Here is a 24070-nt window from a genome sequence, read left to right as displayed (position 1 = left end):
TGGGGCAGTCACGTGACCTTGTAACGTTAGCTTAGGTCACGTGACTCTGTGGCCTCATAAAAACCTTTACACCGGAATATGCGCATACTGCATCCCGTGGTAGGTGGCAGTTAACGTAATTATTGGTCGCTACATGTTAGTGTTAAGCTCCAACGATGGCAGCACCTGCCATCGAAAGGCACCAGTGGCATGGGGACTTCCAGGAATCTATGATTGTGAAGTAGCGAATTACCAGTTCCCCATATATGAGCAGCAACTAATTAATGCTCTTGCGTTATGCCCCCAAGGCGGAGTTGATGTGTTCTCTCCATTTTTTGCGGAATGGCTATCATATTGCTTTCGCTGTAAAAATATGCGTAACTGGAGCCGAATACGGAACGCGCTCTATATGAAGACAGTCTGAAACCATTCTCAATGCACCGCTCCTGTTGGCTGCCGTGACTACGCTCTTATCAAGGCCAGCGCCGACCAATGGGATTGAGGCTTTCAGGCTATTTTGAGACTTTCTTAACCATGTGAGCGCTTCGTGTTTCGGCCCCTCGTCATGACGACTGCTGACTGTCTCCGTACAAGTGGAATATTCGTAGAGCACGTTATCGTTTTGTTTGGAGCTTGTCACACGTTAACTGAAACATAGGTGCTGAAATTCCACAGCATCCACTTAAACTTAAGGCGATTTTATTTCATACTGTAAAAGCGCTGTCACTTAGATTAGTATTATGCTGAACTACAAAACGCAGACCGCTGAAATAAGACACCATAATTAAGAACTTTTCTTGCGTCCACTACTAGAATAAAAGGGGGTTCTGCGCACAAAAAGACACGGACAAGAAGATAACACAACAAGCGCAGGATGCTCCGCCTACAGGATGCTCCGCCTGTAGGCTACGCCTTTTCAATTGACGTCGAAAACCTGTTCGTTTCTATACCCCACGATGTCCTGTTTTGCGCCGTCAGGTCTTGTATTGAAGATAGGGGTGTAATAGCTTTTCAAAATGCCTGCCGTATAACGCTGAACAATTTTGTCTTTACTTGAGTTTTATCTTGGTTCTACCTTTGTATCTTTTAACGATCAGGTCCTTGTTCAGCGCAAAGGAATTTGCATTGGTTCCTGTGTGGCACCTGTACTGGCTGACATCTTCTTGTCCAGCATTGACTGTGATCTGGTGCGCTATTTTGACGATGAGACAACACTGAAAATATTTAGGTACGTTGATGGCTACTTAGTGTTTCTTAAAGATCGACCTGGCGCGACGCACACTGTGACTGTGGAAGAATTTTTATCGATTTTCAGACGACATGAGAAGGGTCTAACCTTTACTCACGAGTTACCAGAACATGACAAGCTACAGTTTTTAGATATTAACCTGACTTTAACACCAGATCACGTTTGCTGGATGTACTGACCACGGGCACAGAAAGACCTGTTGCCGTTTAGGTCAGCACATTCCAAGACTGTTAAACGGGCCATCGGAACGTATTGCTTGCAGGGCGCCTTATCTAAGTCTTGCGCTCGCCTGGTGCACGAGAGCCTCAATAATCAGGTCATTAGGATGAAGAAGGCTGGTTTTCCTGCTTCAATCTTTGTTGCAGTGGCAGAGAAGCTTCTGCGCAAACTGAAAGATAGGACGTGCCAGGATAGTGGCCGTTCTAAGGAAATGAGGCCAGCGGTTCTACCGTATGTTCACAGGATGTCCCACAACCTGAAGAATGTGGCGAAACGCTACGGCGTGCCGGTAGTTTTTACCGCCCCGTACAAGTTGGCCTCATTGTGACCTCAGACATAGACCTTCAATTCTTTGAAGGACTATGCCTCAAGCATTGAAGGACTATGTCTCAGGTCATGTCCGGAGGGAAGAGGAAGGCGGACTGCGAGAAGCGTCATGCCACTCGTTTTGTCAGCTGCCAGACGGGTGTCGTATACCAGATTCCCCTCACCTGTGGCAGGGTATACATCGGTCAGACAGGCCGATGTCTGAATGATCGCTTAAGGGAACACCAGCTTTCGGTGAAATCAGGAACTGGGTCGAATTTAACCCTGCACTGTGGCGCGTGCCCGGATGCTACGCGCAATAAGCCATGCCTGCCTTTGCTGACAGATACCAAAGTTTCGAGGAGGAGCCGTGACCAGGCGGCGCGTGAGTTGGCTGAGGCGTTTTGCATCAAACAGAAAGGTAAAGATTGCGTAAGTGACCCTTCTATCAAACTTGATCAGAATGAAGACAGGTTTTTGGTTTCCGCATGTGTGTGATGTGACAGTTTGAAGCTATAAAAGGAGTGTCGTTTTTCAAATAAAGTTAGTCGCGATCTGCGCTTGTTGTGTTATCTTCTTGTTCGTGTCTTTTTGTGCGCAGTACCCCCTTTTATTTACCATGATTGACCGACTAGCCCAACAACGTACGCTCCACTACTAGATCACAAACTTAATAACGTTTGTGATCTAGTAGTAAACAAAGCCATATCTTTCACGCAGTAAACAAAGAATGGCGTTCTGTATTGTTTCGCATTGCAGTTTCGAGTAGCAGACTGTGATAGTCGGCCAACAGGCGTGACGCTTCGGACTCGCAAGCGAGAAAGAAAGAAAGCAATTCACGCACCGAAAACTTTGAGAACCTGACAAAAAATAGGAAATCATTACCACCAGATATATGCAAAGTTCCGTGTCAAGGGGTTGTTTCTTAACATGTTCTCAAACCTGCACAGTTAGAACATTACAAGCTATCGGCTAGACAACTTGTTTCTTGTGACAGTAATTCACATATGCCTTACATCATGAAGCATGTTGAAACAGAATCTGCAAATAATTGTCAACTTCAATTATTGTACTTTTTTTTTCAGCGCAAACGCCACCAGCCGATCGGATAATAAAGTCATGCAGTTTCTCTTGCATGACACGAAAATAGGCTAGAAATGTCAATGAGAAAAAAATTGCCGCGCTAAAAATGATGATGACAGTTATATCAAGGCAAGTAGCTTCCACTTGAAAGAGAGCGCGGGTGTGATATTATCACCATCACTATGACACTTAAAGAAGTTTCCACCCGCTCACTGAAGTAAGAACCGAGAGTGTTGCAAGAATTTTTCAACGCACTCATCTTAAACTGAAACGGTCATTCTCTAACCCAAGCCGCCAGACGGTAAAATGCACTTTCTATATGGCCAACTATAAGTAGGGAGAAAATTTTGGAGGGGCCACCGCCACTAATGCCTAGCAATAGTAAGAAGTATTTAGCCGACATATTTTACTTTTGAGCCGTACAATGGAACTTTGACAGCCCCTCCAACGACCAAACGATTTTGAAAGGTGATGACGTCACTTTTCTTCTCCAATCCTATGGAGGTTCAGAACTTCAGGGATACCATGAGCGCTCCACTGCAGCAGTTAAATCATACCACGTGGCCTGAAGGTTTTCAACGTTAGTTTCAGTTTCAGTTTCACGTTAGTTTTGATTTCTGACATTTAACAGTTCAGAGCAGATATGCGGATGACCTCATATAGGATGATATGGCTTCGTGACAGTACTAGATGCACACCATGAAGCTCAAGCGTACTTTAATTTCATGTAAAAAAAAAACGGCAATGACCGTGAAACGAGGGACAGTCGTCAGAACGTATCAAAGGCGTCACAGAAATAAGAGAGAGAGAGAGAGAGAGAGAGGTGGATGATCGAGAAGCACTGGTCCGAATAAATCTGGCGAGCGAGCTTTGAAACATGCACCTTCACCTGACCACTGTCAGTAACAGGAGAGTTTTAAGTGACAACGCCAGCTAAGCTGCTCCAATGTCCATAGTTTGATCATTTCCGTGAGAAAAGAAACGCAATTTCAAAGCCTCTCAAAGGACGTTACCAGTGCTACAGTCTGCGTCATAACCACCCACTGCCACCGACGTAGTTGCCCTAAAGCGTGCGAATGGGGCTTACCAAGATGTCTTTGGTAACGTCTTCTTTCACGACGCCGTCCTTGATCGCGTTCTTGCATACATGCGCGAAGAAGTCTCTGCAGGGCGGAAGGTCCCTGTTGATGACGGCGAACAGCTGGGCAGCTTCTTCAGGGCAGCAGAAGTCATTATCGGTGGTGTTCTTTCTGCCAGGTCTCACTGGAAGGCTGAGAACTATCCAGGCGAGCGCGCAGGCGACTGCAGTCAGGACCATCGTGCCAAAGACCAAGGGAATCGCAGGCGCTCTTGGCCGTGAAACTCGTCGCGGCGTAGGAGAAGCGACGAACTCATCGGCGACGGGAGAAAACGCTTCATCGGGCGCGCTTGGAGCTGCCATGTCTTCTTCTGCCAAGTCACGTGCTGGCCTACGCGCGCAACTCGTGGCGTAGTGTTGACACTGTTTTGAGACATTTCGGAAACCAAGCTACGCTCAGTTGAAAGTGACGAAGGCAAAATAAAAATTTTAGTTTAGGCATTCATGACTTGAAGGTGAAATAACTGAAATTTAATCCGTACATTTATGGTTCGAAGGTGGAAAAAAAAGTGGAAGCGGCATCCCACCCGTTGTAGGCTGAGGCTCCACTTCGGATTAGAATAATCAGTCATCGATTCTATCGAGCACCTCATAGCATGCGGTGATTTGCCCTTATCTCTTGGCTTTCATTTTGTACAGACCAGATTTAAGCAGAATTTCATGCCAAGGCACGTTATTTAATAAACTAAATTATCTTACTCTGCGGCGCGAAGACGACAAGGAAGTTATAGTTTTGGTGGTATCCCTCGGAGGAGTAGCTTTTTGAAGAAGAATACTTTATTGTGCAGTTCGCGCCGCGCTATCAGTGACTCTGTGTCAGGCATCCTTGTCGTGTATTTTTACTATTGGTGTAGTTTTAGAGCTTTGGCTCGCAAGCATGGCCCAATGCACATTAAGTTTAGTAAACCCACAACGCCATCCAGGCAACGAAAATTGCAGTTCTCTAGTGGCTCTACTCAAAATGGGGCTACTGTTTCGCTAAAAAGGCAGCTTGGTTATTGGCAGGCTTGAATATATATTTTCATTTATCTGGTACGACCATACAGCCACAGTTCAGACAAAGGACGCCCGCCACAGTAGTTTTTATTACCCCACCAACCTTTCCCCATATTCGATTTAGGCCTGAAAGCCATTCATGAAAATAAAGAAGTACTCACTGACTTTCCCTTTCGCATGCAGCCATAATTTCGTTTAACGGTGCCTATGGCATTAACAACAATGTTCCAACTCAAAGTCAGAACAAATGGGCACTTGAGTAAGCTCGTAGCAGACAAGCGGATATCTGAAGGCTCTACTCTATCTGCTTCAAAAATCTCTCTGAAAGCGCGTGACTGCTTTTTGCTGTCGCCTTGAAACTGCAACGTTATGTATGACATACTGTCATAAGATTAGTGATCGTTTACAGCCACCGAAATTCTTTAGTTAAAAATTTCACCCTTCCCCTTCATCGCGTAATTCTCTCTCTTGTAGTGCCTGTAGCAACAGGAATAGAAAAGGCTCTAATAGGAGTGTTTCATTTTACACTCTTTTTGGTTCTCGTAAAATAAAGATAAATTGAGAATCTTAACCAAATAAATAAATCAACAACCACGCGTTCGAATATTAACGCAGAGCAAATTGAAGAAACTATAGCGAGTGGGGGATTTTAAGCATGAAATGCTTTTAACTTCCATTTCCGAGAAATTCAGACCAACATTGGTCTGAAATCGCCGCTAAGTTCACACCCAACCTCGCGACCAGGCTGATCCATTTCAATAAAAGGTAGAGGAGTGCCAATAAGACAGGACAGTGGACATACAAACGGAAACGATACCCCCGGGTATCATGGGTATCCCGCGGAAAAAAACATCTTTCTCATCACCACCTGTGATGCGTCATAAAATCTTTCGCGGCCGTCGTCCATGCATTTCAAGCCTGGGCAAACTATCGAAGATGAAACTTAACTATCTGCATTTTACAGAGGCTGACGCATGAATCGTTAACAACAACAACAAAAAAAAAACGGTTTTCTCTCAAGTATTAGTCTCGAAGGATTATTTGACAATGCGATGTAGTGAAAATATTCAGAATTGACTTTGCTAAGACGCCCTTAACATAGCTACAGTGAAATGCACCATAGTTGACACCATGAGTACATGTCCTAAAGCAGTTTTATGAGCTGAAACATAACTTGCACATCACAAACTTTTCTGCCTGCTAGTGGTGCAATAGACATGCAGCAACACTTCGTAGAAAGTCGAGTTTAATTACGAAAGTCCAAGGAATACGTCTGAAAGCTTCTCACGTAATTGAATTTGTGGATCTAGCCATTTTGAGGACAGCACAAACGTTTCAAAGAGAACTGATGTTGTAGCCAAAAGAAGCAGCCTTACTCAAGCGAAAATTGTTTCTCTTAATACCGCGCTCGTGTAGGCAAGTTATAAATATCGGACTGGTAATGCAATCCAAACGAGGAGCACACAAAGACGCAGAAAAATCACACCAACAACAGGAGCAATATGTTCAGAAATAACCCTGGAAAAAAAAAAAAAAACGACATCGACTTTTTTTCGTAGGTTCCAGTTACACAGGACAAAGAAATCTTAGAACACACCCCACAGACAATAAATAGCATTACAACAAATAACAGCTGGCTTGCAGTGCTCGGAGACTCTTTTTTTTTTGTAGCGAGAGCTAAATTGGCCGTACTCTCGCCGTTTCGCTGTGGCCGGTGGCCGCACCGCGAGCTCAGCCGTTGCCTACCAACCGCCGAAGCTGGCAGCGCCACTCGCCGCGCCCCCTGGCATGACGTCACAGGAGGAGCCGGTGAAACCACGTTGCAACAACAGAGGAGGAGCTGGCATTGCACCGTAAGTATAGAAGAGGCGGCTCGATGGGATTCATCGGCAAATATGGAAAGTGAGTCGGCCAAACTCAAAGAAGCCTGGCTTCTTCGTCGGAACGATACTAAGAGAAGGTAGCGAGCCCATAGGAGACGGAAGAACAAGAACGAGCCGCACGCCTCGAGAAGCGCCCTAAGTACGAAGAGGCCAGGCGAGTGGATTCAGATGAGGATGGTTCGTCGTCTTGTTCGCCATGTCGCGCCAGGGCCGACGCCAGTACTGTGTCGGAGCCATTGAGACGGCTGCTTGCTACTTCACCGACCATCGGGCCGCCTTTGTGGCAATTGAGAAACAAGATGAAGAATTTGAAAATAAATTCGTTACACTTTAAAAATGTCTAGTCTTTAATGTAACCATAACTTAACAATAGGTAACATCAAAAGCAAAACACTGAGACGTACCAAGCTAAAGGATCAAGATGTAAACGTAGAGATAACCAAGCTAAACAATAATATTAACCGTTCCTCGAGCTACGCACATTCAGACGTAACTGAGTTAAGCCACAGCCATTTTTTTTTTATTTTTGAAACAGCACTGAAACCGACTGGCAGCCCGGCGGTCAAGCTCCGCAGAAGTCCCATTATGGGCGAAACAAAATTTATCAGCTATCTTGAGAATATCAGCGGGGACCGGATGCCGCCTGTTTCACAAGCCTTTCAAGCATCATATTCTTTTTGGCCCCGTTGTTGGCGTGCCGCGGGTGACAAGGTAACCCGCGGCACGCACTAACGCTTGAACCCGGCACGTTAACGCCTCTCCTACAATGCATTTCATCCTTACATCTAATCTCTACGAGGAGATAGTCTTTTTTTTTCTTTTTACTTAGCACTATCAGCAACTACTGGTCATTATTGTCGCCCCGAGGGCAAAGGTGGCTTAGAAAAATCACGTCGCTCGTGGTTCGAACACGTTCGTACTAGGCCTCACATGCAGAAGATATTTTATGAGGATGAAAATAATAAAACCCCAACAGGAAGCAGATCGAAGCTGCAAGGCGGAAAACAGTGAGGGGAAAAAATAAATGGCCGAAAAATAAAAAGGAATGCAGAAAGTAAGATAAACCATAACCCACGTTTTTCCTATTCGGCGGGTCAATTTTAGTTGCGCGAAAACAGTGAAGACGGGAGCGAGGCGGTTGTAAGATATACTGGCTGGCTTTTCTAGCCCTAACTCTTTATTGCCAACGTCGTTGACGTCGTCGACATCGCTGGCGCTGATTACAGTTTCGTACTAATTCGCATCCCCCCCATCTCCCAGCATATATGCGAGCACCCGAAAGAAGCCGACGACGATGACTTCTGAAATATGAACGTCGGCGACGCGCGCCAGCGCAGCAGCAGCGTTTTTTGAGAGACTCGAATTACTTCTCCCAGTTTCAATGTACCATTTGTCTGCGTACGACAGCCCACTACTCTCTTCAAACTTGCCATTTTGGTTTCTCGAACCAGCCCGAGTACACGTCTTCGCTTGGTTGTATTCGAGTTTCTAGGCTTCGCGATGCTGCGAACGAAAATGCGCACAGACGCGGCCCACAAGACAGCAAGTCGGAAGTTTTTCAACGAGCGTGTTTGTAAAGGCCTCATTGCTATTGGCGTCTGAGCAAAAACAGTCGCTGGTGCGTCGCTATGTATACTTGAAGTCGCTGTTATAGGGCCGTTTTCTAGAGTGCCTTTATTGCTCTTCGCTCTACCTACCTGCCAAAAGGGGTTTCAGTACTGAGTTTTGTAAAGCCGTGCACTGTTTCTGCTAGAATATTTGCGCCCTTACATTCGAATGTCCTCCGCTGGTTCCATAAGAAAAGAAGATACATTTCGCTTCTACAAAAGGGAAACTGGCACAACCGATTCAGGGTAACTTCCGCCAGATGGCAGTGCGATCCAATGAAGCGCACTGAAGTCTGAGTTGCTCACAAAATAACCAGGATTTTTTAGTTTACATTTTTCAAGGTGCGTGTGTGTGGTGGGAGGATTGAGGCCTGTCTTTATTTCTATGACAATACACACGAAGATCGCCCAGGTTTGCGAGCCGAGAGTGAAAAGAAAGGTATTAAAACGTTAATTAATTTCCCGCCACCGCGTAGTCGCCCGGAACCATGAAGGAAACAAAATTCAGAACTTTCACCTTTCTCCTGACAAGGCTTCTAAACTTCAGAAGTGCTAGACTGTTACATGCCGGTCTGCCGTTTTTTTCCCCCATCCTTTTCAGGGTAGCTAGAATACCCAGAATGATTCAGCAGCGTGTAGAGAGGTTTTCGATGCAGCTAGCCTATTTTATGCGAAGCATATTACTACAGCTACACTACAGCCCGTCGAGCGCGGCGATGGAGCTACCATTGACCTTTATTTGACCTTGATTGCATTACATTTAATTAGATTGGATTAGATTACATTGGATTGGATTGGACTGGACTGGATTAGATTTTATTTGATTAGATTACATTAGATTAGAATAGATTACATTGGATTGGATTGGAATGGAATGGATTGCATTGGATTGGATTGGTGTGGAATGGAATGGATTGGATTGCAGTGGATTGAATTGGAATGGATTGCATTGGATTACATTGGATTGGATTGGAGTGGATTGAATTGGATTGGAATGGATTGCATTGGATTGGATTGGATGCGATGGGATTAGATTGGAGTGGAGTGGAATGAATTGGATTGGATTGGATTGGAGTGCAGTGGAATGAATTGGATTAGATTGGATTAAATTGGAATGGATTGGATGGGATTGGATTGCATTGAATTGCATTGGATGGGATTGGATTGGATTTGATTGCATTGGGTTGGGTGGAATTGGATTGCAGTGGAATGAATTGGATTGGATTGGAATGGATGGGATGGGATTGGATTGGTTTGAATTGGTTTGGATTGCATTGCATTGGAGTGGATTGAATTGGATTGGAATGGAATGGATTGCATTGGATTGGATTGAATGGGATTGGATTGCATTGGATTGAATTGGATTGCATTGTATAACCGATGCATCATCACAAGTGTAACCACAAGCACCACCACCAGCTACACTACGAGTTGTACCATGGCGTCCGTACGGATTTGCTTTCACAACTACCGGGCTTAACCAAGCTAAGCCACAGATATTTTTTTAGTAATGAGGGCTTTAGAGTAGAAGGATCCCATCGGTTAGAGCGATGAGGGAATAGCGAAGCATGAGTGCGCATGCGCAAAACTATAAGCCTAGAGGGTGTTTTTGTACCGCGCCTGCACACTGGCGCCCCTCTATTCTCTTATACCCCTACCGATACGGTGGCCCTACTCTAGGAGATTCCCAATTAGCACGAGAGCGTCGGCCACACCATCGTTCAGCGTCCAAATCAGGACCGCAGTTGAGAAACATACGAGCGTGCGCGCTTGCGCACAGAGCGCTTGCCTGTTGCCGGGTGGGGACTGGCAAGGGTGAGTCACAAATACAAACAGGACAGACATTGACGTACTATACCCGAGTTGGTATGCTACAGGGATAGGAAGGACAGCGCGAAAGTAGTTATCTTAAAGTGGAGAAGCAGCAAAAGATAAAGAAACTGAAATAAGCAACGAATTTGAGCGGCTATAATACAAACAAAAGCAATTCAGATTTCTTTTACTGTTGCTTCTTTAGTTTTCGTGACATCCGAGTTTGTTATGTCGTACAAAAGAGCACACCAGTGTCGCGTTACTTTGCTGAAACGGCTGTAAATGTTTAAAATGAGAACTAGCTTGGACTTTACAAAGACACGTTGGTGCGATATCGACACATGCACACTTCATCATTTCATTTCAGTTCATATGTATGGGAAGGTCGGTTCCAAAAAACCCAGGGTGCAAATACTTAGCTTGCAACTATAAGCTTATTCAACGCACAGCGTTCACGCCGCGGTTGACGCGCACGAATGCATTGCAAAGGACAAGCAAAGTAGTGTTGATAAATCTCCGGTGAACAAGCGAAGTAAATGGCGCCTCTTTACTGCACCTCAACCCGAAAGCTATACTGGCGTTAAAACCTCCTCGGGCGGATTTGTCCCAATTCCACTCACTGTTTGACTCTCCTGTGCCAACGATTTTATTTCAACACATAGCAACTGCCCATGTACGACACAACGATGGAAAGGCGCGAGAACTTATCTGTGTGCACAAGGAAAAAAAGTGTCTAATTATTGAACGTCGAATTCATTGCGACGGGCTTTAGAAAAATATACAGCTTAACGTACAGGTACGTTGTGCAATGACAGAACACTACGAATGGCGCGTCATATGCGGGGCGTGTAATCCCGGGTAAGAGTCACAGAAATGAAGCGTGTGGCAACATAGACATGACAAAAACTATGTGCAAATCGAGAACCTACACTTAGCGACAAAAACTACTGCATGAAATATCTGAGTTCAGTATAATCGCAGAGTTTATCCTTGGTTGTACCGAATGCGTTGACAATAACATATAAAGCAGAGCGGTATTTGAATGAAAAGGTTTTGTGCGCTTCCTGAAGCCAACTATCTAACTGCACAGGTCCGCACGTCAAAAGCTTGGGCGAGAGAAAAATACAAAAGCTGTAATAAATCACGGAGCGCCGTTCACGCGCACGATGTGCTCGTAAGCGCATCCGGGTCCAACGCACACTCGAAAGCAGCCGCGAAGTCCGCGCTGTGCCTGACCGGCTGGTTCACGTTGTCTCTGGCGCCCTTGGCGCTGCCGCACAGGAAGTAGGCGAAGCGGGTGTAAAAGAACTGCGCCTTGGACATTCGGAACAAACTCTACAGCGGTCGGAGCTGGAACCAGTCGCTGGTCGGCTCCGTCGCCGTTGCTGCTCTTTCGACCGAGGAGGCCGTCGTCGCTGCGACGCGAGCCGCGATCAGCAGTCCCGTCGTGGACGCGAGTAGATCTCGCGGGTTCTCTTTGGAAGCGGCCGCCAGTGACGACAGCATGCACGCTCTGTGTCGCAAGAATCACGGAGAGAAAGAGACAAAATGAAAACTTGCTGTAATTACCAATATCGTCACCATCATCATCAGCCTGACTGAATAGCTAATTTCTTAACTAACACCGTTGGGCCCCTGAATCATTGGGACGCATGTAGCTCACCGTAAATAATATCCGTATCAGTTTTTAGAATCTTGAAAACGTGGTTACCCTCGCAGCCGTGGCTCAACAAATTCTGGCTACGCCTCGTCAAAATATTTGCGCATTCGAGAAGCTTGTAGGCAAAGCAACCTACGTAACTCGTCGAAATAGCCAAAATTTGCCGGGCCACAGCGCCGACGGTAACCGCGTTATCGAAATTGTAAAAACTGTTACGGATATTATATCCGGTGAGCTACACGCCTATAAATAACTACGGGCCTATCAGAAACAGTTCAAAAGTATTCAACATTAGTTGGTTGGATGGTTTATGGGGTTTAACGTCCCAAAGCGACTAAGGCTATGAGACGCCATAGTGGAAGGCTCCGGAAATTTCGACCACCTGGGGTTCTTTAACTTGCACTGACATCGCACAGTAGACGGGCCTCGAATTTCTCCTCCAAAGAAATTCAGCCGCCGCGGCCGGGATCGAACCCGCGTCTTTCGGGCCAGCAGCCGAGCACCATAGCCACTGAGCCACCGCGGCGGCACCAACATTAGTTAACTAGGCTGCTAGTTAGCACGCCTTAGCTTTATTTTGAGGTAGTATACCGCTCGCATATGCTATGTCGAACAAAGCGCTCTTCAAAAGACCTATTTTTAAAAATTTTTGGAAAGTATTAGGTGAAACACACCGTACATCGTGCTTCAAATTCGTCGCTTTTTCGCCCGTTCACACTTGCCCAAAAATTCGGCGAGCGAAGCGGATTCGCTCGCCGCAATAAACAGGGACCTGTTCTCACTTGTTCACGCGCGGGCGAGGCGGATCCGCCGCGCCACTGCTGTTTCTCGCTTTTCCACACCGCGTCGCTGCTAGCGGCATTCACAGATATAGTGAGAAAAGAGCATAAATTTACGCTGTCTACGTACCATAAGCGTATGCATGCTTACGTACGTTAAACGCACGCACAATCTCACTTCTAGTTCAGCGTATGCTTGCACAGACGCAAAAATAAACTCAGCGTGTAGTGGCGCCATCTGGATGTCAGGGCGGGAACCATCACTGTCAACAAACCGACTCTGCTGTTAAGCCTAGAAGCTGCGGAATCGTCACTGCAAGTAAAAAAAGAAGGCAAATTTATCACTTTTACGTTTTCTTGGAGGCGAGGTGAGAGGAAGCGAAATACCTGTGTGCATTTCTGGCTAGTGAACGCACTGAAAAAGGCAGCAACAACGAGAATTCAATCCGAAGCGGAGTCCGGCTTCGAAGGGCGCCGCCATGTTTGTCGCCGCGCGGCGGAAATGGGTCCAGCCCGATCGCCCTCGCCGCACCTTTTTCCGCGTCGCTCGGCGTCAAAAGCGGCCGAATCCGCTTCGCTCGCCGGATTTTGGGGCAAGTGTGAACGGGCCCGTTTCTGCGTTTCGTGGCGTCGCCGTCGCCGTGGTCACTGTCCGTTGTAACCAGGAGTGGGTAAAGGGGAACCTCCTCCCCTCCGTATCAAGAAAAAAAAAACAGCGCTGCGCGGACGGCTCTCGTCGGCTCGCGTCGTAAACCGGGAGAGAAGGAACCCCGGGAGAGCGACTAGCCTTGTGTGTGTGGATGCTCCCCTTCTGTCAGCGCTCGCCGATGCGGCGCGCGGGGGATTGCCGTGGGTTGTTATAGACTGTCCGAGTCGTTTCTACGCGATGTTGACGGAGAGGGCGTAGCCTTGCGAGCGCTAATAGATTCCCTCCACCTCTTCACTCGCGCGACGGCGGCGGCGCCACGAAGAAAGTTCCAGAGGCTGTAGGATGGCGTAGGCTACAGACGAACACTTTTCCTAACCTGTACATATACAGCAAAATGTCACCAACGCAATTCAGATCAGACTGTCCCTGGTGCGGCGGTACACCTACACTCTATCACATTACCTGGGAGTGCGAAAGAAACATAGCATTCCACAATTATCAAACACCGAGTGAGGAGCAATGGGAGAGCTGTCTCTCCAGCAGCGAGCTCGAGGTCCAGAGGGCCTTGGTACAGCACGCTGTTGAAGCGGCACGACTCAGTGGAGCCCTGGACTGAGGGCCCACCCTTGCTCGAAGACTCAAGTCGCCAGCGCCCAAGCAGGACGACCAAGAAGTCTTCATCTCCGCGAATCTCTTGAAAGAGCAATAAAAGTTTTCTCTCTCTCTCTCCAGATGCTCCTCGATGCCAATCGTCCTTTGACCAATGAGGACGCGCCCCCAGCGCGAGAAGGAGGAGTCTGCACTGCTCACACTGTCTGTATGTATGTGCACGCCTGCCTTGGCAAGAAGAACAGACAGACGTGGAGCGAGCCCATATAAGAAGGGCGTTGACCGCCCAAGCCGCCGTTTAAGCTTCAGTGAACAAATTGTGTTTTGTTTGTTTGCCTCTCTGACTTGTGGTAGAGCACTCTAAGTGCAATAATTATTTTGTTTTGTAGTCTCTCTCGAGTGTAACTTTACTGTTAGTGGAGTGTTTCTTGAAGAAGGATTGTGACTGAAAAATAAAAGGCTCTCTAATTGTACATACAAGTCTTGCTCCCATTCTTTGCCTCAATCCATCGAAAAGCTGGAACAGCTGATGAGCTGCGCTCAAATTTCGCATTAGCAAATAACGTAATCGTCGGCAATCTTTTTTCTCCTAGTGACCAAGCTTCCCGTCATACCATTGGTTACTCAAAGCCGCTTTAGTCCAGCTATTCCACCTGTTACTCCTGAAGATCTCGTTCCAGAGTACAGCAGCCATGGATGTCGCGACCACGGGGAGGTCGGCGAGCAGGGCGTCGCCAGGGCTGGCGCTCAGCAGACCGTACGTGGACGCCGAGATGTAGACAGTCGTAGAGTTTATAAACTTCATGTGGTTAAGGACCGTGCCTTTAACGTCGTCTTGCAGTTCGGGCAGCCCCAGTCGCCACTTTTCTTGTTTGACGTCGAAATCGAAGCTCTTCGCTCGGAAATAATTGCGGACGAAGCCGAGAGCAGGCATGTCGGGAACGTGGATTTCCCTCAGGACGAGATCGACTGGAAGCAGAAGGGACACGTTCTTAACGAAGCCCTCGAAGCGCTCTGTGTCGTTGCCAGCTGCCATGGCTTGGCGAAGAGGCTCGTGGTGAAGCAGCGCTCGCCGCGTCGTCTCGAAGATGGCGCGTAGGCGGCGGTCCTTGGCGGGACTCGTGAGGGCGGCCACATGGGCGCCGCGCCACAGTTCGACGCTTTTGAACGCGTGTAAGTTGCAGATCTGCCAGCTGCGTGGCGTTGGCGAGTCGAGCACGCTGTCCACTTGGAGCTGGTTCATGGTGTGGAGGATGACCGTCGTCAGCATGTAGCACAGCGACAGTGGCTGCTTGGAGACGTCCCAAAGGAATCTGATGTCCCTGAGAAGGCGCTCCTTGGAGATGGCGTACGCGGCTTTAAGAGAAACTTTTCCAGTGAAGAACTCCTTGAAGACGGCTTCGATGTGAGTGACCTCCATGCCTCCAAATGCGCCGCTTAGTTCTTCCACGGTCACATCAACCAGGTGATCCCATGCATCAAGTCCCATAAGTTGTAGTTCAAAGGCGGCCATCTCGTCGCTCGTGTAGTTGGTGCGCAAATGAGCGTTGGCGCCTGACAGAGCCACACCGTAACAAATGTCACCACAGTGGCGCTGCTGGTTCCTGATGCGAACGTAAATCCTTTCAAATACGACCACGGGTGGCGTGATGTAGTTGACTTTGAAAAAGAAGCCCAGTTTGTATCGCAAGGTCACATTTAGGGCGAAACGCAGCAGCTCGGTGGGACTCATTGCACGCTTGGCGCCAGCACTCTGCAAGATGGTGGACGTGATGTCATTTAACCGCAGGTGCTGCTGCCATACCTCCTTGAGGCAGGAAGCGTAGAAACCGTGAAGCGATTTGGCAGCTTGTGAACCGTAGTACGCGGTGCGTTTTATGATGTTTCCTGTTATTTTTGCCTGGTAGGTGAAAAATGAGATGGGATAAAATCATTTGAACCGTTTCAGACTCTGATACTTCGCCATAATCGATTAAACTGGAACACAAGACAAGAAAAACTTTCTCGCTTTCTCGACTGCTTTTTATAAGTTAAGTAAAAGGAGGAACATCGCTTCATATTGGAACATTTATTAGGTCGACGTTGCGGCGAGAACTGATGAATGCCAGCTTCTTACCGAAACGTCGACCTAATAAATGTTTCGATATGAAGCGACGTTCCACCTTTCACTTAACTATATATATATATATATATATATATATATATATATATATATATATATATATATATATATATATATATATATATATATATATATGCGCTAATGTTATTGTTAGGTATGCTGGCCAAGAAGAGCAGAGTGTGAAGTAAGGATGAGCAACGAGGGATTGTCTGCGTCCATCTGACTGCCCCATAAGATCAAAAGACAGGGAAGGGGAATACTAAGTCAGGCTAGTCTTATAGGGAAGGGAGATAGCGAATATGTAATTTTTGCCTAAAACAACTCTTTTTAGGTGAGAATACAGCGTCAAAGAGAGGTAAACATGGCATCGCCACTTAAGATTCGATCAGTGATGATGAATGACGTATTCAGCAGCGAACGATACTTCCCAGTCTCGATGGGCAGTTACCGTCGAATTATTAGGGAAAGCAGCCCGGAGAGCATAGAGGACAGTGCGGAGGGTCTCGTAATTCAAAGAGCGCAAAACACACGAGGGAAAAGAAGTTTAGTCGGGAACACGGGGCCTAAAGCTTTCGTCTCGCATTCTGTGCACACAGCCTGCTTGCAGCCGTTAAACTAAGCAAGTAAAGAACCGCAAGCTCACACGATGTCATTCACACGATGCGTGCTTAATACGTGGCCAAGGAAAAATATCTGAGAAATACCACATGCATGTACCATCACCTCTCACAGGTGGTCAAAATTTCCGGAGCCCTTCACTACGGCGTCCCTGATATCTTGAGTCGCTTTGGGACGTAAACCCCCACAAAACAAACCAAACTATTTTGCTCCTTAAAGGAAAAGTTTCCTAGCGCGCGTCATCATGCAATCAGTATCTGAGGTGCCGGCAAGGGATGCAGGGTTTTCTTCGAGAACAATGTTTAACCAGCGGATGCGTGTTCGTCAAGGTATGCGCGCATATTCTGCAGACCTCTATACCCGGTAGGCGGCATACTACTGTTGAGCGGAACGCGCCCTCATTTCTTTCCACTTACAACCCACAGGAAGCAATTCACGAAAGCAGAAATCGCAGCGACCACAGCAGAGTCATTTACAAGAGTTGTGTTCAATCACACTTACTGCGTAGTCAGTCAACAAACACTCGGTAATTGACATCAAAGTGCGCCGTTCGATGAGAAGTACGGGTGCAATTTTTCGCTCAGATGTGGTATTGAATGAATGCGTTAAAGTGCGACCGCTGCTCCCACGCATTTGAAGATCCCTCGAATCTTACGTGCACACTTCATCACTGCATACTGAGTACGATCAGCAGGTGTGCCGACGAAAAACGACCAAAGCAAAACCTTTAGCCAACCAGAATAAGCACATGCTTTCGCACGTCTGCTCGGTTTAACTGCGTTAAAACCCTATCACTCTTTCAAGGGAGTGAAGGCTCAGAAGCTTAAATTGGGTGGCAGTCTTCTACTACCACGCTTACGATAAAATGGCTAATCGCTGTGAGTTGCTTGCAAAATCTTTGAAAGGCCAATTTTTGAGGGTGACTAGAAGTTATGTGGCGGAGCTAGGGAGGGTAGGGATTTGTGAGATATGTCGGTATAAGACGGATCCTGGAATTGTCAACACACAACGCACCTGCTAAACGAAGAGACTCTTGATCAGTCGTGATTATCTCTTTTTTAGTAGTAAAACTTGCGTGTTCCACAGGGCGTCATGAAGTGTACGAAGCGTTCGCGTTTTATTTCTCTGCGAGGATCGCAAGTTAACTTCAAAATCGCCCTATGCAGCGTATCTTGTCGGATTCACCGGCGACAAGGGCGCACAGCGAAAAAAATTCAGGGGTGCACTTTGTCGACCTAAAGTTCGGTGAGGTGAAAGCCTTTTGCGCGGTGTTGCTGCTTGTGGGAGTGATGTGGGGTTAAGATGTTAGTTATGTAAACACTTGTTCGTGAATCTTAAATGCCGGAGACACTGGACGGCGTTTGAGAGGCATCCGCCTGATTCGACGCCTTTCTGCAAACACTCTCCAGCGTCCTAGACAAAGAGGACTACATATGCGTTGGCAGTGAGTAGCGTAGCCATTAACACGCGCGGCTGCGGAACGGAAGGATGTTGGTTCGAATCCCAACGTGCACAATGCGTTTTTTTTCTGGTCTGGCTAGGAAAAGCGTGACACCTCTGCTGACAACCTTCTGGCGACAACGATGAGGCATTAAAGGCTTCCGTCTTAAAATTTGACAGAGGAGACTGTAGGCCTGCGGGACTCACTAGGGTGTCCCTGGCGACGCCTTGCTGCACGAAGCCGAGCTTGATGGCGTTGTTGCAGACGTGCGCGAAGAAGTCGACGCAGGGCGGCACAGCTTTGTCGATGACGGCGAACAGCTGGGCTGCTTCATCAGGGCAGCAGAAAGGCGCGTGAGTGGCGTTACCCCTGCGATGTTTGAAAGGCTCCCCGACCACCAGCCAAACCAGCGTGCTCGCCAACGCCACCGCAGACACCACGCAGAGGAAGCCGCCGAAGGTGCCGAGCACTTTCACTCGCTGGCTCCGAAACAATGATGGCAGGGTAGCGGTGGGAGGGCTGACCAGCGGAGACCATATTCTGCCGTCCGGGCTCGGGTGTTCCTTCTCCTTCTTCTTCTACGAATATGGCGCGAGGCCGCGAGGGCATGAGGGCTCGAAGCGGTGAGAACTTCATCTTCTGGTCTGATAGCGCGTGCTCGTGGCGCCGACTGCCTGCGTGCTTGGCGTTGCTCTTTTGCAAGGTTTACTAGCATTAACTGGCTTAAATTTCCATCCCACTACGATGCTGACTGCAGTTTGCAAACTCTGAATCCTTCGTGAACTGTGCTGTCCAAAGCGCGTCGGTCTTTTCTGGCAACAGTGACACAAAGCCACGCCATACATGATGCATGCTGGTTTGTTGGAACGTTGGGCCAACGTTGAGACAACGCTTCACAGCGAACGTTAAACCAAACAGAGCTGCGGTGCATCTTTGTTTGCGTTGTTCATGCCGACAGGCGGATAATAAAACTGGAGGAACCAGTACGCCACTTGTCCCTGAGCCGGCGATTCGTGTTTCCCGAAAGTTATTCCTGTTGAAATCGATTTCAGTGCAAGAGGATTGCTTCGCGAGGACAACAGCTGTTGTCTGATGGAGCTCGATGTAACCCGGTACTGTTAATGCAGCTGAGCAATGAAGTATCTAGTAATAAATCATCTGATTGGTTGGATTATGGGGTTTACGTCCCAAAGCAACTCAGGCTATTAGAGACGCCGTAGTGAAGGGCTCCGGAAATTTAGTCCACCTGGCGATCTTTATCGTGCACAGTACAGGGGCCTCTAGGATTTCGCCTCCATCCAAATTCGACCGCCGCGGCCGGAATAGAACCCGCAGTCTCTAGGGTCAGCAGGCGAACACCATAACTACTGAACCACCGCGGCGGCCTAATTCATCTGAATACCTGTTTTGGTATAATAAATTGACACCCCCCCCCCCTGCAATTGATGACAATCAATTAAAAATCAATGATAACGACCATGAATGACAAAAGCTCAGGTGGCTGTCGACAGCATGACGCAGGTCCCGCTATTTCATTCACGACTGCCAGGTTTAAATGCTTGTTGTATGTATAGCGCACATCGACCTGCATGCCGCATGTTTTCGCTGCACCGATATAGGAGGTTACGTCTGTTCGAGCTCAACAGATTTCACATTTGGGTAGCAGTACAGGAACGTTGTTTATGTTAGACTGGAGTTCGCAACCATTGCGATGGTTCTGGAAAATGTACAGCGCAAGAAAACGGACCATACGTAAACAGATCATGATTCGAATTCCATGGGTAAGTAATGTTATGTGAAGCTTCTTTAAGGTTTGAACATGTTAGTCTGTGTAGAATAGAGGTCAAAGCATTGTAGGAAAGTGTCGTGCGAACCTCAAAACAGGCTTCTTATTACTTCATCCTGTTTCGTTATAGCAGCAATTTGTTCCTTATAATGAGGTAGACTCATAAATTATTTCTTGGTTTTCCTCGCTGCACCCCCTCTCCCTCCATTTATGCCTGCGTGCCAACTTGTTAGCCCCCCCCCCCCCCCCCCGGTTACCTGCTATAGCGGTTAACGATAGCAAAAGTGGGCGGATTTTGAAAGATAGTTATAAGGATAATGTCTTTCACGTGTAGGAACATTTTGCCCGTACAGTGATGTCGACCGCCCACATGGAATGTGTTCTCTTCGAACAAAACTCGTCGTTAGAGACCATCACATGACAGCCATCTCCGCCGTCGGCCCAGCCTCGATCTCTGTCAACACGAACAGGGCCGCAGTCGTGTTCCCTGGAAATATACCGAGTTCAGACAGAGCTTGGAAAGACCAGCATTCATATAATGGAAAGCTGGGCTAGTTAGAGGCCGTTGATGATGGAAATACGTGGGCGCAAACTAAACGAGGCACATAGAAAAAGAAGACACAGGACACGCGCCGTGTACTGTCTTTTTTTTTTGTGCCTCGTTTCGTTTGCGCCCACGTATTTCCGGCATTAATAAAAACGTCTTCACGTAAAGTATTTGAAATTTGCGCCCTCTTAGAGATCTATTTCTGTGTTTATCTTTTCGCGCATTTACACTGCTTCGAAAGGTCACTTTAAGCTCTTCCTTAATTTAATACGGAACATAATTCTTCTTCCTCTAGGTGCGTGCTGACAATGATCTTACGTTTCATACGGAAAGTACGTGTTAGTTACACTCAACCTCTTGGCTTAAGCTACAAGGGGCGAGGTGCTTACCACCAATGCACGCATTTCGTTTTGCACGCACTGAAACATATAATGGTTACTCTTTCAGGCGATTGGCCCAAGATGTCACGCGCCCACTGGTTACGTGCCCAACCACTGAAAAAATTAGCTGTGGCTTAGCTCTGATTAAGCCTGAGTGATTGCGAAAGCAATAACTCCCTGGCTGCTACTCATAGACGATTCTTCGGCATTCAGAGAGTCCATGAAACTACTCTCGCTCACTGAACTTGTAGAACGCCGCCGGGCTCGCCTTTCTGCGGCATAAGCGCGTTGCTTAGCCAAGCGCTCTAGCCTTTCTTCAATTGTCTCCTCGGCACGGCGCCGGCGTTTGCGCGCAGCACGTCGCTCCAGCGACGCCTTGTACAACTCCTCAGACATGACTAAGCGGAGCGCGCCAGCGGCGGCCCGTTTATCCTCTCCTAGCGAGTGCCCTCACGAGGCGGGCCGAGGAGGCCGTCACGTGGTAGCCGCCGCGCCGAGCGAAGGAACGACTACGGCCGAAGAGACGATTTGGGGCCCCTGCTCTCCTCTGGTCGTGACGTCACGCTGTCACGTGGTCGTGCGCCGCAGCTGCGCCAGAGCGAATGAACGACCTCCACCGACGGCAGAAAAGTGCTAGCAGTATTGCTTTCGGAATTCAAAAAAGAAGTCTCTCCTCGCGGTCTCGCCTCCTCCGTCTCGTGGGCAGTCGCCTAGTTCAGTGTGGAGTGCGTCATGAAATATGTGGAACCGTGTTCCACATAAGTTTTGAGGAAAATGGATGAGCTAGCTGTTTTAGTAACATCAACGTGTTCCACATAACTCCCCCTTAAAAAGGCGAGAAAGAGGCTACAGAAGTGTGTGTGTGTGTGTGTGCAATATACAAAACATGGACGTGCCTGGTTCCACATAAAATAACTGAAACAGACGTTTCACCTCGAGCTTACATGGAACCGCAAACGCTTTATGTGGAACCGAGATTAAGAGTATAGGAACCAGTCCACACAAATATCTGCAAAAATGATGCTGCGAAGTTGTTTGAAAGCTGGACACGCTTTCTCGTATTGGACCCCGTGTGATAAATGTTTTGTGCAGGCGCGGGACATATATGTACTTCTTCCCAAACCCCTGTCATGTTTCCTGGCAGTTAAACATGCCATCCTTGTAGCTGCTTAGAAACGTGAGTTTTATTTTAACTGACGTTTAAATATCAGAGGTGAAAGTTTCGCACCTTACCACAATTTATTGCCGCTGCAAATGCTTTTGGAGCGGCGCAGGCTTAAGAGGAACTCAGACACTAACGAGAGCTTCATTCAATTTTTTCTCTTAGAAAAATGTTGTAAGGTACCTTCAGGGGGTCTTGATGCTAGTCCGGCAGCAAAAGATGCATTTATTATCAAGAAAATAGCGCTTAAAATTTTCACGCCACTCGATTGAGTATTGTAACGTGTACACCAAAAGGACTCTGTGATGCCGAATTGAAGTGAATGGTGTTTAGCCTGGCCTCTGATGTCCGCAAAAACAAAAACAAAAAAAAACGTATCGACGCATATAGTTAACTTGCGAAAATGACCGTTGATGGTGACACCTGCAATTTTTTCTTCTTCGAGCATATAGACCCGCGTTTTCAGCGAAACTAGCGTATGTTTCGTTGGAACATGGTAATGTATAAATTCGGACTAATTTCAACTTATCCACAGGGATCCTTTAAGGCATATCGCAACCAGCAACACTACCCAAACAAGGGGTCCTAAGATGCGAAAAGGCATAAAGCAATAAAAGAACAACGTATCTATTCTTCGTTTTGAAAAACTAAGTTGTAGTGCTAATCGCAGGCTTCTTCGCCCTTGTGGGAAACGGGTTTCAAAGCACAGTCTAACGCTGCAATAATAAATAGTGAAAATCAATAGGTCCATTTTTATAAACTTCGGCATTAAACAAAACCAAAACAAGGACACAGCTACCGCATACGGATTGAAGAGCATGCCTTTGTTCCCTAGGATATCTGATACTCGCTAGCTTTAAAAGAAGGCTTTCCCGGAACAAGCCTGGAGATATGAGTCGTTCAGATGGCCACTTATCGTAGCCAATCGAAAAATCCTCTGGCAGAAGGAGACCAACGGGTAGCGTATTTGCCCCTAAGGTTAAACGCTGTGTTCAGTCATCAGGCAAGAAAGCGCACATAAAAGTCGATTGATCAGTAATGTGCTGCCGCTTCACAGGATCAATGAGCAGTTATGTATGCATAACAAGCTGCAGAAGTTCAGAGTTCACCTTCAGTTCTTAAAGGGCAACTGAAGCGGTTTTAGAATGCGATGAGTTTAAGGTTGCCGAATGAGCGAAATGTGCTGGTAAAGCCTGCGAAATCGTTTTGCTCTAGCATTTGAAAAGGTGGCGTAATCGCCGAATAAAGTTGTCGGCGTTCAGGCTTCTCTGAAGTGCACAGCGAAGGGCAGAGGCTCCGATAATGACCTCACGTATGACGGCATTACGTTTCCAGCGAAGAAACGGTTATTCCATGGAAGAAAACCGACGCCATCGAAGGTGAAGCTCACGATGCATTGTTTGGCGCCATCTGACTACGCACAGCAGCATGCAGGCGTAAGCAGCAGACAACTGAAATTTCGGCAAAAATGACGTCACTGCCGAGTTTCCTCGCACTCCACCATCGTAGTGAGGAAAAGCCTAAACATCGTCGCGGTTTTATTCGACGCTTATGTCGCCGATTTAAAGGCTAGTGCAAAAATACTTTGTGATAGATTCGAATTCTTAAATAATCTCGAATTCTCAAAAAAACTGTTTCAGCTTCCCTTTAAATAAGGGGCTGCAGTTGGGGCGATGCCGGTAGGGAAGGAGCGCGTAGTCACGCGAGCAACATTTTCGGCTAATTTGAAAAAACGCCACATCGCACTGAGTGCACACTTCTTGAGAGTATGTAAAGTCTTTTTCAAAAGTACACAGCCCAGGGCGTCTGCTTCTGAGCCCTGCAGCGGGGCTTCTGTTGCGTACTCAGAGGCTCAAATCTCATGAAGGCGCAAGGAATTAAGTGCTCAGCCGTTTCAAACTTATACCTGTCAAATGTGCTTAGGAGCCCCGCTATACAGCTTGGAAGCAAACCTCTTGGGCTGTATATTTTTGACAAAGACGGTACGTGAACTCGCACGCATCAAAACAACCGCGAGGGTGCCGTAAACGTTCCACAATACGACT

The 24070-nt window shown here is 47.3% G+C and overlaps 1 protein-coding gene and 1 pseudogene across 1 annotated transcript in view; both read right to left on the bottom strand.

The window, feature by feature from the left end:
• Positions 1-24070, bottom strand: part of LOC149358280 (glutamate receptor ionotropic, kainate 3-like) — a 387223-nt gene that overhangs the window by 131910 nt on the left and 231243 nt on the right. The gene's annotated exons all lie outside the window — the stretch shown is intronic.
• LOC149358284 (uncharacterized) lies at positions 11364-23349 on the bottom strand (annotated as a pseudogene).

This window comes from Amblyomma mixtum, chromosome 2 (assembly GCF_055824585.1).
Source record: "Amblyomma mixtum isolate Tamu chromosome 2, ASM5582458v1, whole genome shotgun sequence".
In the NCBI taxonomy this organism is placed as follows: domain Eukaryota; kingdom Metazoa; phylum Arthropoda; class Arachnida; order Ixodida; family Ixodidae; genus Amblyomma; species Amblyomma mixtum.
The sequence above is the reverse complement of the archived record's forward strand: the minus strand, read 5'-3'. Positions and strand labels throughout refer to the sequence as shown.